Source organism: Mastomys coucha, unplaced genomic scaffold (assembly GCF_008632895.1).
Source record: "Mastomys coucha isolate ucsf_1 unplaced genomic scaffold, UCSF_Mcou_1 pScaffold18, whole genome shotgun sequence".
NCBI lineage: Eukaryota > Metazoa > Chordata > Mammalia > Rodentia > Muridae > Mastomys > Mastomys coucha.
Genome location: NW_022196900.1, coordinates 111,771,964 through 111,777,597, shown reverse-complemented (window position 1 = coordinate 111,777,597; position 5,634 = coordinate 111,771,964). Strand labels below are relative to the sequence as shown.

The following is a 5,634-nucleotide window of genomic DNA, read 5'->3' as shown; positions in this document are numbered from 1 at the left end:
ACACACGCACACACACACACGCACACACACACACGCACACACACACACGCACACACACACACACGCACACGCACATGCACACGCACACTTGCGTGCTTCCTCCCCTGGTTCAGTTCAACACACGTGCCTTCAGTTCTAACTGGCCACATCATAACCACAATCGACAGAGGTGGACCCAGGGTTGGACTTGCCAACTGCAGGGCCTCATGTCCAGGCCTTAAGGAGTAGCGCTGGACTGACTGGCTTCCATACGCCACCGACACACCTTTTGGAGTTTGGTGTCTGGCCCCCTGTAGACAACGTCAGGCAGGGCAGAGGCTGGCCAGTGGGTTGTGATTGAAATTCCGGCTAACACTCCTATTAAGGAGCCATTACCACGGTGTCACCCAGAAAGTGGTTGCTGTAATCACAGACTGTCAGGGAGGATAACAGAGGGATGCATTAAAACATCAGCCATGAACTATAAATCGTTATTCTATTATCTTTTATTGCAAAATGATGAAATAATGACCACTTGGAGCTGACAGGTGGCTGGGCTGAGGCAGAGTTATGCTTCGGGTTCCCAGACTCACACCGTTGGCAGAGCCCTGCTGGGCCGTTAGCCTGTCAGAGCCTCACCTGTATATTTACACCTGCGCATACTGATCCTACTGAACACTGCCCTCCTCCTCTCTTAGCAGTAAAACAAACACTTAAATTCTCAGAGCTTAGAGGTCACCTTGAAATTACGCCACCTGAGCAATGGGGCCAGCAGGGACACGCAAACACCTGGGACACACAAAGACCCAGGACATGCATATCACACCGCTCAGGCCCTCCTGTCATTGCTAGCAAGACAAATACCTTGGAAAAAAGAAAGAAAAAAAAAAACAGAGCTTCCCATCCCGCTGGTCCCCACTCTCTTATCAGAGAGCCAGCCTCCACCAAGAACACACCGAAGGACAATCCAAGTTCAGACACATCAGCCTCTCTCCGGGCTGATAAGAGCCAATGTGTGTTCTTTTCCAAACATCATTTATTGTCCTTTTAGTGCAGAAACCGTGCTAAAGAAGTCATATGGAAGCTGGGAAATGTGTCAGCCTTCGACAAGTTTAAGGCTCATGGGCTTTATAAAGGTCGGATCAGGGGGCCATGAAAAACGCTTGCACTGCTCAATAAAACAAAGAGCAGTGGGGAACGGAAGAAGCGATGGCCTCCCAGGGATGGACACACAAACGCAGGCTCAGCTCTGTTCTGGATCACCTGGGCCTAGGAGCAGCCCTGCCCGCCCCAGCTTCCAAACTTGCAAAAGGCTCCGGCAAAATCCCAGACAGCACTCGGCCGAGCGGCACCCGGAAACAGGCCTCCAAACCAGGGCAATTCAATTAACACGATGCCATACATTCTGAGAAGAAAGCTCTGCGTGCCAACTAAGACGGCATGGCTAAAGTCTTGAGTCAAACCTATCCGCTCCCCGGGCCACAGAGGAGCCGGCTCTGACCCCCACGGGGCTATGGCTCCCTCTCACAGGCACTGGCCGAGGCTCCTCCCTGGTGGGGTGAACACATTAATGAGTCATCTGTGTCCCTGCCCTGGTGCCTTCATCTTCAAAAGCAGACACTGCTTGCCTAGGGCCAGCTTTCCGTTCCTTGCCGGCAATGACAGAATTGAAAACAGCCCTGGCAATGTGTCTCTAAGAAGCCGTACTTGGAATCTCCTACTGACAGCCAAGCTGACCTGTTACCTACGCTTGCAAGAGCAGCAGAGAGCTGAGTAAAAACTAAACCAGCATTAGGAACACAAGTAGTTCAAAATGAGCCGCTAGCGGCTGGGGAGGTGGCTGGGTGTGTGAGAATGCCTGCTGTACACATGAAGCCCCGGGGTTCCAATCCCCCAGCACCTAGGTAAAAAGCAGAGAGCGGAGGAACACACCTGCAGCCGCAGGCTGGGCCTGGCACAGGGGATGGTGGAGACAGAAGGTGAACTTGCTGACTGGCCAGTCTAGTCAAAAAAAACTACAAGCACCAGAGAATAAGGGGGAGAGAGAGATGGAGCAGGACACTCCCCACCCCACCCCCACTTACACCTGCCTGGACACACACACACAGGTAAACTCCATACCCACACAGCAATAAGCCTTTAATGCAAGACCTTCAGGAGAGCAATTCGCAAACACCTCAGCCTGGGCTCAGGTTTTCTGGCCAATGGCCATCAACACTGACCACCCCAAGCTGGGCCAACTCTATGGACCCACTCTCCCCTAAGACATTCACAGGCTCAGTTTCAAAGCCGGACGCTTACCCTGCGAGGAAGGTATAAGGGGGTATGGTTGGGCCCACACCAGCTCACCACAGACAAGAGAACGGCCCAGCCCCCAACATGAGTGGCTGTAAGGCTGAGAAACTCAGGTCTAGGGGGACCGTGTGAGCTTACGCCCTGACTGGAAGGCTGCTCCGGAGTTTATCTCTCTATGATCCCCTCTCACGAAGCCTGGAGTGCGACGGCTGCTCACACGTCACCCATCCAGTGAACATCTCCTGCTTCCTGGGCACCTGTTGGACACCACACACCACACAGCTTACCCTCAAGTCGCACGCCTCTGCACATGGCATGCAGATGAGATCAAGAACACGGAGCTGACTGACCATCCTGAAACCCAGGCTTTGGCCCATGTGCCAACCACAAGGTACCCGGCACTTAAGCCCAAAGCTGGCCCTCTCACTTCAGCTGGACAGCAATTCCTTAGCTAACTTACAAAACCAGGTGACTGAACCCCATCAGACCAAAGCAAGGGACACCACACGGTAGAAGCAGCCAACTTCAAGGCGCCCCACCCCACCCCGATTCTCCAGTGACTGGGATTCACTCCTGCTTTAGGCTCATCCCAGGAGTACTTCTGACCCGGGGGGAACAGCCCTCCTCCCGTAGGTAAACAGCAGTAGCTGAGCAGGAGTGGAAGTCGCCCAGGAGCAGGAGTTTCCACAGTCGCCCTCTGTGGAAACAGCTCTCTCCGAACTGTGTGTGCCACCCCTCAGTAGCTGCTCGGGGCTCTCGGGGCAGCACCCTTTCATGCACAACGGCTCTTGTTACTCTGAAGGGTGAGAGCCGTCAGCACTCCATGCTCACAGCACTGGATCTGAAAACGTCTCTGTGAATGGCAGAGGGCCACCCCGCCACTGTCTTTGCACCTAGGCAAAGAGTCCCCTGCTCTGGCTGGGGCTGCCTGTGGAGAGCTGAGGTTAGCCAAAAGAACGTGCTGAGGAGAACCGCATCCACCCTAGAATGTGGAGCGCACGTGTGCTGTACTGTGGCCACCAGGATTACTTTTTGAAAGACATTTTCTGGAGGTTGAATGAGTTATTTAGAAAGAAGATTCTTCTCCACTAGGGAAGGTCTCGGGAGCAGAATGGAGGGGACCAGGACCAGAGACCGGCAAAGTCACTGCTGACCAAGGCATGTCTCTGCTGCCTTTTCTGAAAGTAGAGATGACCGCAGTTCTCAGATGGCACCACACGCCAGTCACATACAGAGCCTGCCTGGCACATCAGAGCATGTCTGGTCAATCTACTACCCGCACAGACACCACATAGTCACAGTCACCCTGAGTACAGCCCCCCGCTACTGGGAGCTCCCAACCTCCCAGCAGATCTGCCCAAGCCACTGCTGATGGGGATCCCAGGAAAGTACCTCACCCTGAGTCACCTCTGAAAGGTGAACTCCATCTTAGTAGGGTGTGTGTGTGCGCATGTGCATGCGTGCATGCGTGTGCATGTGAGTCCAGAGCAACTAGTCAGCCAGCAATCACAACCATGGCACACGCTGCTAAGTACCAACCCAGAGCTTTTCAACCTCGTACACCACAAGTAGACACACACCACCAAAGCAAAGGGAATTCCCCTTCCACTTGACTGAAGCACAGTCTCTGTCTATGCTGGTGTCCAGAGACAGCAGGAAGCTGGCTGGCATGAAGAGGTGCTGACAGCTGCCACCCCAGCTTCATGGCTGGGCCACCACTGGCCTCTGCTGCTTGCACTGAGGATAGCAGCGAGCTGAGAGAGCAAGCCAAGGCTCGGGCTTCACCGCAGCACAGGCTTCACCACGAGCCCAGAGCTCTGGCCACACACTGAGGCAGAACACTCTCCATTTCAGAACCATGCTCTCTTCCCTCCCTCCCAATGGTCGAAACCGAAGAAAAACCAAGGCTGTTGCCTGGCTGAGCTGGCTGAGCTGGTGTGGCTCCGGCCAGTATGTTAACCTGAGCCCAGAACAAGCCGGAACCTCGCTTTTCCTAGGCAAAGGTGTGTCCAGGCTCAGGACAGCGCCTGGCCACCAGGGGGCAGTGAAATCTAACTGTCTCTGAGTTTCTGGGACAACTGAAGCCCAGGGTGACACAATGTTACACCCGAGTCAAGGACAGAAGCAGTATCAGTCCTGAGAACTGTCTCTCACAACCACTGGGTATTCTACAGGGGTCACCCCTCTGTCACCCATGGGATTGGTGATGGAAGGCCCCCACTTCCGAACAGACCATGCTGATCTGAGTCAGGATCGCCAGAGAGCAGCGGAACGGGTGTGTGCGCAGTAGGGCTCATCCAACCCATCTCTAAACACAGAGCTAAGCAAGGGGACAGGAGGGAGGGGGATGGGTGTGTCAGGCACTCCAGAGACCAAGTGTCTCTGTGCTGGCCCCGGAGACAGTTGCTGGCCTAGAGCACAGATATGCACAGATACACCACGAACACGTTGGCCAAGGGCTGCGATCCTGGTGGCCGAGGGGAGAGGCTCCTTTCTCCCTGCACCCGCTTCCTCCCCTTTAAAATGAGGACTCAGGGTTGCTGCCCTCCACAGAGGAGAAGAATGAGATGAACGTGTGCTCAAAGCCACGCCTAGACCTCAGACACCCTCCCCACAGAAGGTGTGTCATCATGGCCACCAGCACCATTCATCACAGACACATGTCACAACACAAGGTTCCCCTGGGCCTCTGCACACGGGAGAAAGAAAATCAAAACAGCCTATCCATGCCTCCAGGACTGCTGCCAAGGACAGCAAGGGGCTGCACCATCCCCCTCCTGATGTAACACCACTAACAGACAGAGGGCAAACCTCCTTTGCAGTGCCAAAGGCGCAAGGCCACACACTGCCCATGCTGAGACAGCCCTCGTGGGGTCACATCTCGTGGGGTCACACAGAGCCATGACAAGATTTACAACACGGACTCCTGCTGTCGCTGACACGCTGGCCTGGCAGACCTTTCCAAGCCCTGGATAACATCATGTCAGGCACGGATCAGCACTTCAGTTCCCACGACACACTTTGCCAAGACTTTAATCTTCTGACCCCTGGGGCCATTCTCTGCCTCAGCTACCCCTGTTATTCTGGGCAGCCTCAGGATGAGCCATGCCAAGATGCACAAAACCATACGGCTGGGTGACGGCCAAGGTCAGAGAGCACCACGTTTGTTCACAGCCAGACTGAGGCTCAACCCACCTGTGACGGAAGCAGCCATGGCAGAGAGGGAGCCCTGGGGTCTAAGAGAGCAGAATAGCAACTCAAAAGCACCATTGACCATGGAACCAACTGTCATAAAACCAGGGTTCCACCATGGCCAGCTCTACAGCCAACACAAGGTACAAAAGTGTCCCAAAACCAGGG

The 5,634-nt window shown here is 54.6% G+C and overlaps 1 protein-coding gene across 7 annotated transcripts in view; it reads right to left on the bottom strand.

Moving 5' to 3' along the window:
• The window catches only part of Nphp4 (nephrocystin 4), a 91,858-nt gene that overhangs the window by 70,242 nt on the left and 15,982 nt on the right, over positions 1 to 5,634 (bottom strand). The window lies entirely within an intron of this gene.